The 11,573-nt window shown below is 37.9% G+C and overlaps 1 protein-coding gene across 4 annotated transcripts in view; it reads left to right on the top strand.

The window, feature by feature from the left end:
• The first annotated feature begins 2,154 nt into the window (after window positions 1-2,154).
• rarga (retinoic acid receptor gamma a) overlaps window positions 2,155-11,573 on the top strand; it is a 54,790-nt gene continuing 45,371 nt past the window's right edge. For 2 of the 4 annotated variants that reach the window (XM_079589090.1, XM_079589087.1), the window contains exon 1: window positions 2,719-2,838. The gene's annotated coding sequence lies outside the window, so the exon portion shown is untranslated. Of the gene's footprint in view, window positions 2,463-2,718; window positions 2,839-11,573 lie in introns of those variants that run through there. The other 2 variants (XM_079589089.1, XM_079589086.1) reach the window with 2 other exon arrangements.

Genomic DNA, 11,573 nt, shown 5'->3' with positions numbered 1-11,573 from the left:
TAGCGTCCCAACTAAATTGTACACCCCTGATGACATCTCTTCTGATGATGTGTTTGCTGACGTGAGGGTGGCACAACCTGTCAATCACATGAGATCACAGCAATAGTAAGCCACAACGATCCAATCAATTCCCGAAGGACAGTAGGTCCCGTCCTACATTTTTTCTTGTTCAAGACGCCGTTTCACTCTTATATACGTCACAATAGGGAAGAAAAGACTATCACAACTTCCGTTTCATGCTGACTTTCACAGTATATATTGGTCCCTATTTTACTGACTTTTCTTAGAGCGTACAACACATTTGACACACTGAGTTTTGCATGCTGAATATACAGATGAAAGAATTCTATATAAAGGCAGGTGAAAGTGAAATGTAATGTGAAAGACTGAGGACAAAGACGGAAAGAAAGACTGAGAGATACATAGGTTGTCTGGGGGGAAGAAGGAGAGCAAGAGAGGAAGAGAGAGAGAGATAGCAGTCTGATCTATCTTCATTATCCTCCACTCTGCAGTCTCCCACCAAAGATCATAAATCTCAACCTCCAGCACACTTCACTGACAACGAAACACAAACACTGCTGACCTCTGACCCCTCTCCTGCTACTGACACGCAGACACATACTCACTCAGAGACACGCGGAGAATGACAGCAATACTGGAATATTATCTGAAATGGTAACACTTTAAGGGCCAATTCTCACTATTAAATGCTTATTACCATGCCTATAATTTTTACTTAAAAAACACATATTAATGCCTTAATCTGCATGACCATATTCTACATGCCTTAGTATACCCAATACCTAAACTTATCAACTACCTAATTAACTTTTAATACGCAGTAATTAGGAGTTTATTGAAGCAAAAGTTGAAGTAAATAGTTAGTTAATAGTGAGAATTGGAGCCTAAAGTGTGACCGAATTAAATATAACCTCATATTTTGCTTTGGACAGATAGTTAGTATGTTTCCATAAAGTGATCTGCAGATGAAGCTGTGTATTGTACAGTTGTGTGGTAAAGCAAACCACTTCCTGTTGACATGTATTGAGACCTAATGCCAGCACAGCACTGCTAAAGTGTCCTACTTGCACACTTTAGCTAAGCTCGGTTTAATCTTAGCAAATAAAAATCTGTTGAGTTTTGAATGCTGAAAATGTTTATAACTGTTCTTTGACAGCAAGTTCATATTTAGTCCAGCACAACCTGAATGGAACCTTTGTACACAGCAAAGTTGTTTTATGTGTTTAACTGTCCAGTCAAAACACATCAGAACATGATCATATGTAAATATATAGTATATAATGAGTTCTATTTGATTTATTTTCTAGACTTACCGACAGACCCAAGGCTGAACCTGATGTACCACCTCCCTGAGCTTGAGATGGCACCGTCAAAGAGGAGCCAGTTAAGGTGTGTCTTCATAGTGAGGTTTGTGGGGGTTTCTTTTAACCAAAGCCAGTGCAGAATGGCAGCTTTAGGAAGAACCAGGCAAACGCCCAGAACCACAAACAAGCCAGCGCAGAACTGTTCCATACAAACACAAACTACACACTGTACTGATATAAAACACATAGAAAGCGGCATATAGACGACGGACACACCCTCGGCACTATGAAGTTTGGAACTTCCCATATTTACAGACTCCCCTCATCAAGAAGATGCCATGTGGACTTTTGTAACAAATTATTTATTATTATTCATGACAACCATGAAATGATTCATAAATGGATGTTTGTTGTATGCTTTTCAACTCGAAATGGTGTAATCCAATAAATGTTTATCTTTAACATGTTTACATGTTTTATATTTAACACTGTTCATTATATACCTTGAGTTCGTAATCCACTCTTTGGCACCATTTAGGGTTTTCACACTTTCATGCTGTGTTTTAGCACGGTTGTTGCATTTTGATGCATATTCCAAAGGCATTTCCCCCCCCCCCCCCACAGGAATAACATGCACCAGTGAATCGTTCACAATAAGACCGGGAACATGCATCAGTCAATTTTGATTTCATGTTGAGGGGAAACTGTATCCACTTTAAGGAGTTACTCATTGGCATTCCTACATCATGTGCTACTCAGTGCATGTCACTTTGTGAATACACAGAGTTCAAGGAGTGAGAAAAAGAGGGAGAAAGAAAGAAAGAGAGGCAGAGAATTAAAAACAGAAATTTAAGCTTGCCTCTGTTTCTTCCCTCTAGGCATTTTGTGGCTTGTGAAAAATGTGCTGTATATTTGAAGGGTGGAGTCACGTGACCCAGAGAGGGTTCATGAATCAGAGCGCATAATTATTTCTAAGAGAGACGAAAAGAAGAGAAGGAGGGAGGGAGGAACAGAGAGAGAGAGAGAGAGGCAGAGAAAAGGAAGAAGATTGAAAGAAACGACCGTGTAGTGTGAAAGGGACTCTGATGAACGGAGAGCGCGAGCTTTTCTTCTCCTCGCGGATTTCAGTCACAACGGGTGAGTTTAACTTTCACAGAACCGATCAAACGATGTTTTGAATAAGTTTAGCCTACTCTTATGTCTGTCAGATATGCTGCATAGAACAAAGGAGAAACCGGAGTGATTTAAAACTAAACTTGAGTAGGTGCGAAAGAGAAGCGAGAGAGTGATACAAGAATCGTATTGATCGCTCGCAACTTTTTGTTCGTTCGTTCGCCACGCTCGCGCGACTCGGTTCTCTTGAATTCATCTAATTGCAGCGCGTGCGCTGTGCGTGTGTTTTCATTTATTTTCGTGCGGAGTTGATGTTTGGCGTGCAAGTGTTTTCTCGATCCGCGATGTGTGTGAAGAGACAACTGGTTACGTTTCTCGTCCTTACGCATACCTTTTCCTAGTGAGTCGTACCATGACACACGTAAAACATTTCTCTGACAGGTCTTTCTTGCCTTAAGTGTTGTGTTTATGCAATCGCTCTGTGGTGTGGCTTACAAGTTTTAAGTGTGTGTTTGTAAATATGAGATTAATATGTGCAAAACCAAAGTGTTGTGTTCCTACAACTTGTGGGGAAGGTGTTTTCACAAGCATCTCATGCAACGTAAAAACGTTTAGTCGGTTAACCTAAAACGTGGTAACAGCTAATTAACTTTTTTTTAAAGTTAAAGATATGATTTAATGTTATAAACCTGGAAACATTAAGAGACATAAATGAAGTAGTTCTTTAAATGGATAGGGGATAACATTTTAAAAATGTTGTTTCCTTGCAATGACAAGGAATGAATGGTGACTGAAGATGTTGCACCTCAAAACAGATGCAAACTCACAGTCCTACAACTCAGAGCCATTTGATAGCGACTGTGCAAGGAGCAGATATAAAAGTTCTCATCCACTCATCATTTTGACATCTGCCCTAGCTCTTAATGAGAAAAGTAGTCATTTGTAAACTATTTGGTTGATCCAATTCATCTGAATGATTTGTTCCGGTTCTTGAGTTGCCTCAATAGTCCAGACACAGGAACATTGTCAGTTAAAAACTTTAATTCATATGGCTTCCGAAGACTTATGAGCATGAGTCATGTGGATCCTTTCATGATCTTTTCTTAGTGATTCTACATCCCTCTTGAGATTTGAAAGCATTCAGTTCATTATAATTACATGGAAAAGACCAACCTGGAAATTTTGAAAAACATATTTTTGTGTGTCCAGCAGAAAAAAAAAAAATGTCATAGCGGTGAGCAAGTAATGACACATGTTTCATTTTTGAGTGAACCTTTAAGGCATATTGGCGTTGTACAGTGTGCATGCAATCACTTTGAACAAGTATTCCATTTGTTCCATTTTAAAGTAACAAAATGCATACAAATTCACATATTAGTGTGGTTACAGAAGTTTTTGTGTTACTTTTTCTTTTGTATCACCTGACGGGGAACTTACAGCACTGTGGAACTCATTGCATTGATTGCAGCACCTGTTCTTTGTGCTTTCCTCTGACTCACTCTGTGATCTGACACAATTTGCTTTCTTTTGCTTTTCAACATGTTGTGTGTGAGATTTTCATGAGATGAAAGATGAAACAATTTTTTTTTTTTTAAGTTTATGCCAGCAGTGTTTAATAGAGTCAAAGCCGACCGTGATTTATGAGGTCTTCTTTTAACATGTGACAGAATGTTCACATCCAAACACACATCTGGGGCTGAGGAGAAGTCTGAGCGCGTTACAACATTAAAACCAACAGACTTACTCCACGCATGCACAAACAAATGTATGCACGGCTCCTTTTTTTTTTTTCTTTTTTTTTAAATGAGAAAGGAATGGGCCAGCCCTATTCTGTCTTGAGCTGTTTATGTCTCACAGATCAGCAACATGAGTTTACAAGAACTCTGACAAAAGCAGCAGAGACAAGGAAAAACAAACTATTGTCAAACCAGATATTCACGTTCCACCAAAACCAAAACTCCCACTCTGACTCCGGCGGGACTGTGGAGTCTGATCTCAGCGGCACAGTGACTGTAATGGAATACGGGAGTGTCTTAATGTGTTTGTGTGTTTGGGTAAACTGCTGTCATTACATTCTTGAGTGCATTTTCCTTCTCTTTTGAGTGACGGTGAAATGTGTCTTTTATTCACACTATATCAACCAACGCCAACCGCAGTATTAGATTTTCAGAGTTGCTTGCTGGATCTTCTAGTTTATTCATTTTTTTTATTTTTATGATTGTCAGAACGGCCCTTTGTTTTGTGCATGCATAGGTTTGACTTGTCGCTTGCACTATGCGTGTTATTGTATGAATAAATTAATGTTTTCATGAAGACATGCATGGTTAGACCCCCCCCCCCCCCACTCTCTGTCAATCTGTCGAGATCCCAATTTTACTTCAGTCTTCATAGCTCATCATGGCAGCTTTCTGACTTGAAATCATAAATCCATGAGTTTATCCCTGGGGGGGGGATTTAAGTGGCAGGGAGGAGCTGAACAGGTGGTTTATGGGGGATCTGGGAAGGTGGAGGGGATTTTGTTCTGTACTCTGTAATTATGAAGGAAACCATCAGATCACTATTTCCCTTGTATATTTTTGCAGGTGTGCAGGGATGTATCTCTTTGACTGTGTGCGCTGCGTATATAAGACTTTATGTGTCAGGCTGTGTGTGTGAAGGGGAGAGAGTGTCCGACATCTGCTTATAGAAGTTCCTGTGTGTGTGTCAGGGCTTTTATTAATGTGTCTATGCTAGTGTGTGTTTATACTCATGAGCGTGAATGCTTCCCCGTGCCAGTGCTACTGTAATGAGCGCCATCTATTACCTTCTATTGCCCTGATTAAATAAACTGTGTTCATCTGAAATGGCTAGTTTAGCTGAGAGGCCGTGTCGTTTGTTTTTATAAATCTGATTTCTTGTCTGATTACGCTACGTAATAAACCACAACTACAATCTAGCGGCGATCATGTTAATGCTCTGATCCTTAACCAATTATTTAACCCCCGTTTCCCACAGAGGAATACTGCATATATACTGCAAGCGTAAATAAGCTCACTGGTCCTGTTCGTTTCCTCTCCGTTCAGCAGTTTTATGGGTCTTTAAAAAAAGTGTCTTTTTTTTATGTTGTTTATTCGTTCCTGCAATGTGACTGCGCTCACCTGGTCCACATCACATCATGGAACAGAACTGTCAGAACAGTCTTTCGTCCACTCCATTTATCCCATCACTCTTTCCATTGCTCTCTCTCTGCCTTCCATGTGTCACAATCACGTCCAAACCTCGGAAGTTTGTTTATTTATTTATTTACTTGAAAACAATAAGAATTTAGAACCTAAGAATCCAAGTAACAAATGTGACTTACACCTGCTTTAATTACTTAAAAATAATTTTGGGAGGGTAATATATATACAGATGGTACTCAACCAGAATGAGACTTTTACCGCCGCCGTTCCCGCGGCGGTAAAATTGCGGGGGTGTATTTGCTGCCTTTGACCGCTAAGAGGCGCTACAATCGCAGACTTTGAAAAGTGTCAGTTTATTCTCTCTATTGTGTAATCTGCCGCCGCGCCGCGGCTCATTGAGAGTGATTGAAATGTGGTAAAACAGATCAATTCATGTTAAACATGTAGTTAAATTAATTCATATAATCACAAGACTGAAATTAAATGTAGGCCTAATACATTTAATAAATAATGAAAACATTTCAACACAAAACATTGCAATAGAAAAATATTAGGCTACATCAATGAGGCTTTGCAAGAGCAACGTCTCATCAGCGGACCGACGGTAGTGCAGTGGACAACGCACCAGCACGAGCTTCACGGAGCTTCAAGCGATGCGAGATCGAATCTCACTAGCTTTGGCTGACAGCGTTAAATGTTTTACCATTCTTGATGCTTAGATGGGTAACTGTTTATTGAAGTCAAGCGTTTTGTTTAATTATCAATGGCACATTACAACATAAATTTGCTACTTTCCAGTAGAGCCGCTGCACAGACGACAAAACTGATGAAGGAAAGATTATCAGCCGATCGCGTCAGAAAATGAAAATGGAAGCTATCTTTAATCTGCTAAATTATTGTTTTGTGAATCATCCACGAAATTGAGATGACTGACAATTGATACCCGTCATAGCAAAGGAAGAAATTTTTAAAAACAGGTCCTGGACATTTCAAGGTTTAAATAAAGTGTCGGGGGCAGTTTATTTATTTAAAACAGGGTTGCATCGAGTTAGAGTTTATTAAGTAAGAAACAGAATCTTATTCTTGCAACATTTTAAATCTGTATTGCCAAAGAAATTGCAGCTAAATAAACAATTAAAACAGTAGGCTAGTCTACAAAACGAAAATAGTTCAAAGCAACATAAATTAAGATTTTCTTTGCTTCTCTCTCGCGCTGGATCTCTTTTATTTTAGTTTATGTCTCCCTGCACTGCGCACAGCCGGGTCTCTCTCGAAATTAAACAAGATTTCAGGGTAAAACCCCATTATACAGCTGATAATACTGATGTCGGTGTGTGTCATCCAGACAAATCACGAAAAAAAAAACTGTAACATGATTGAGTCTTGCTTCAAACAGAATGCCTGGTTGACTTCACCTTACAATAAAACGAGGTGGATCGCGAATAAGCGCTCTGTATCTGCTGCTCACTTGCATTCGTTTAGTTGGCAAGAACGCGTTTCGTCGATAGTTCATGTTTAGATAATGCCAGATTGTTGACAAACACACTGCTCAAACATGTTAAAATTCTACAAAACCAGTTGAAACAAATGGATTGAACACTTCAACTGAAAGTGTGTGTGAAACCCCTTTAAATACAATAGCCTACATAAAACTACAATATTTATAATTTAAGGGCCTACATTTGGACACATCGAGAGATTTATCTTTAAAAGTATTTTGCCTTTGCCTGGTCATCAGGCTCACTCTCCATATGAAAGACGGAACATTAACACCTCCTGAACCCCCAACCCCCCACAGGCGATCTGAGTCTGAGACCGACTTAAAACAAAGAGAAGTCGCAATTCACACTTCATTCTAGACATAGCATTAGGCTAGTAAAGTGTTGATAATGAAATAAAATTATTTAGGCTACATGTAGGCTAATAGGCTAATATTTCTGTCATAAAAGTTTATTAATAAACATTTAATTATTTCAATAATTGAAGAAATAAAACGCTACCTCGGTTTGGGCAGCTTTTTCCAAGCAAGCCAACAAACGCATGTTCATTTGTTCAAACGCATGTTCATTTGTTGTCATGAATAGCCTACAATGTTCAACTCAATGTTAAATTCCACAGGGATCTTTGGATCCTTACAACCAGGGTGCGCGATTTGTGAATTATCTATTATTATTTTTTTATAGGCCCTAGCCTATAAATCTCGAACCACAGTGCTTTGTGCTGCTACTAAACTAAATAACATTTATATAATATTTATGAACTTAAATGAAACAATATCGCAACATTTCGACAAATAAATTATCTGATCTATTTTTACAATTTAATTCAGGGCGATTTAGCCTAGAGACTTTTAATTATAGCGAGATTTTCACCCTTGTCCGTTCCTCATTGGGAATCGCTCACAGCTAGTTTGAGTAGATCCTCTGCACCTCTCGGTTTCATACGGATTACCTAATCAGATAACATTTATTAAATATTTAGACATTTAAAAGCTTTAGACATAGCCGATTTCTTATCGTGACTGAGCGGAGGAAAGTGGCTTTCGGTTCATTTTTGTGACGCGCAGTTCCCGGAGACATGCAGAGACGACAGATAAACTTTTGAATAAAAGTTTGAATATGAATAGCTACAAGTTTACAGTTTTGACCGATGTAGGCTAGGCTACTCTACTCTGTTCTGTATGACTAAAAAACCACGGAGTAGCCTAAAGGGCCTAAGTTATTTTAGCTGTCTGTTATGAGAAAAATAAATCCAAATGAACGCGCAGCCGCGTCTGCCGAACACTAATTCAACATGCCAGAATAAAACCCGACTTTAGAACAATGGATAACGCCACTCGGCGTGGTGTGCCAAAGTACTTAATTAAAAACTTCAATATTTAATTCAAAATAATCTCAAAACGCTTTGTGACATTTTGAAAGCCGTGCATGCATTAAGGCACTGGAACCATGAACGTAACTGGTTCTGATTTTATTGTTTGTCGTTTAAACGTGCCTGTTGCATATCTTTATTTTATATATTTTAAATGGTCTATTGGTGAAGTAATTTATAGCATTGGTTACTGTGGAGGGAGGGGGGATTAAAATAATTCAGCAGAAGCAGGGATGTTTAGACCAGAAGGAAATCCCCGTCCCCCCTGGCAAATCGCACCTTATTAAAACCATGTTTTACAAACTATATATGAACAAAAAAAAAGGCTATCCTGTATTAAAAAAAATGTTTTGTTTGTTTGATTGTCTGCATTAATAATAGGCTATGAAATGCATTAATAGGCTAATATAAAATGTACAATAATCTATGTTTGTTCGGGATTCGAACCCGTGTCATCCATATGATCGATACGTAAGTTCTACCACTCGGCCATGAATAAACTCATTTAAAAATGCCCGGTTTATCCAATCTCTTCCAGAAAAGCGCTCATCATTCGTCTCATTCCTCAGTTGAGTAGTAAACAAATAATCAGCTTCTTTGCACCTAATTTATTTTTGTTCGTTATTTTTGTTATTATTATTATTTTATCACGCTGCTCCCAACGGGCAATAGGCTTATGTCGCCCACCGACGTCTAGGTTACAATATGAATCGTCTCTATTTTAAAATTATGATTCTATTTTTCTGTCCTAAACAATGTTCTATAGTAGCCTATTTCATCTGTTAATTGACATTAACCCCGCTTACATTTCAAAATACGGCAATAGCGGCTGTTTTGCACAATGTCCCTCTGCGCCACCTGGCGGTCATTTCGCGAATGACTTTGAAATGCGACTGGATTATTTTTACCGCGGTAGTTTCGCCGCGGTGCCTGTCGCGGCGGTAATAGGCATTCTGGTTGAGTACCATCTGTATAATAATACAATTTATAAATTTTGCACTTTTTTTCAAATTTCACAAAGAATTACAAAGGGTATGTAAGTAACAGATCATACAATATGAATATCTTTTATTTACAACTTAGATTTTTTTAATTGTATATATTATTTATTCAAATGTTTTATATATAAAATTAATTAATAATTAAAAAAATGTATACGTGTATATATATATATATATATATAATATATATATATGTGATTATAATATATCATATTATTAATTCAATATGAAATATAATATTCATTAAATGTTTTATAAATATTTAAAAATGTATTAGTATATTAGTATATATGTATTAGTATATTATATAGTAACAATAGTTTATAAAACGTTTTATTTAATATATATATATATATATATAATAAATAGAAACATTTTAATTAATACATATTTAAAAAAAATAATATATATTTTTCATAAAATGTAATATAATATTTTTGCTAATTAATAGGCTACATATTTCTCAGACTGCTCAGCTTACGTGTTTTACAATCACTGTATTGATTGCTTTAGTTTAGAGAGTGAATCACTTTTGTGATTTAAGAAAGCTCACACGGTTTATTGTGAATGAAGTGTATACTTGAGCCTTACAGCTGGGGCTGTGGCGGTACATACTTTTTAAAATGATTACCGAGGGGCATGTTATAGTGGCGTGATAGATATAATGGCATTGTCAGTGTTGTACGGTGATTGGGTGTGAAGAATGTTTGTTGGGTGCCAGGAAAGGGCTCAGTGTCAGACTGGTTTTAATTGATGGGATATGTGACTCTGCAGCAGAAGATCATCTATCACTCTTAATGTTGTGCTACCATTTGACCTGTCAGAAGGCAGAGGAATTCGAACGTGTCAGTTTTATCTCCCACAATAAAAAGGTTTATGAAGGGCTTTGTCGGAAATGACTGCCTGATGACAATGATACGCTTTGTTTAATTTTGCAGCGGTCCAATTTGGCGAGGCTATATTTTACTATTGTTTATTAATGTTGCTTGACAGTACTGCAACCAATGCCCCCCGCTGTGGTGCTTTCATAGGGGACGAAGAAAAAAATATGGAAAGATAAATAAAAGACTCATTAATAAGTTATCTTTTTGCATTTGTATGTGCGTGTTAATGACGTCTGGCCTTTGAACCTTCAGCACTCAGTTCTGACCCTCCTTCTGACCATGTGACCTCCACAACGCCTGGAGCTTCCTCAGCCGCAGACTTTCCACACAATACGTCTCGTCTCCCAACATCTTTCTTCAATTGATTCCACACTGATTTCTTTCAAGGTTACAGCACATTGTGCTGTGTCTTTTTGTAATGTCTCCCATGCATAACAAGCAGACAACTAGTTTTAACCATCAATGTTTGCTGTAAACATCCCTCGGACACATATGCTTGTGTTTTATGGAGGATATGACAGTTGGTTTTCCACAGAAAATATGCAAGCTACAAGCAGATCTCCTATTTTTATGGTCAGATGATGTGGTTTGTGTTTTCTGGTCTTTTTTTTTTCTTTTCTTTTTTGCGTATTCAAACTGTTAGACTTCCCTTAAAATACGAGGCGTATTTTTAGTTAGTACTCTTTTTAGTACTTTTGGGCAGTTGTGGCCTAATAGTTAGAGAGTCAAACTTGTAACCAAAGGTTCCGGGTCCGATTCTCAATACCGGCAGGAAACGACACTGAGGTTGTCTTGAGCAAGGCAACGAACCCCCAATCGCCACAGAAAAAATGGCTGCCCACTGCTCCGAGTGTGTGTGTTCACTAATGTGTGCACTAACTTGGATGGGTTAAATGCAGAGGACATTTAACCAGACAGAGTCTAATGGACATTTAATGGACAGAGTTACCATTATTGGTCTTCACATCATTTCACGTCACCTTCACTTTTACAGTGCCTTTAATTCAGTGCGCTCTCTGAGAATCAAACCCCTAGCCTTAGTGTTGCTAGCGCCGTGCAACACACAACTTAAAATAAAGGTTCTTTATTGGAATTGATGGAGAAGAACCATTAATAACTTGGAATCTTTCCATTGCACAAAATGTTCTATAGTGCAAAAAGCTTCTTTAGATTCAAATGTTATGCATACTAAGAAAAAAAGGAACCGTTTACTGAAAG

The sequence above is a fragment of the Phoxinus phoxinus genome (assembly GCF_949152265.1).
Source record: "Phoxinus phoxinus genome assembly, chromosome: 18".
NCBI classification, from domain to species: domain Eukaryota; kingdom Metazoa; phylum Chordata; class Actinopteri; order Cypriniformes; family Leuciscidae; genus Phoxinus; species Phoxinus phoxinus.
The sequence above is the reverse complement of the archived record's forward strand: the minus strand, read 5'-3'. Positions and strand labels throughout refer to the sequence as shown.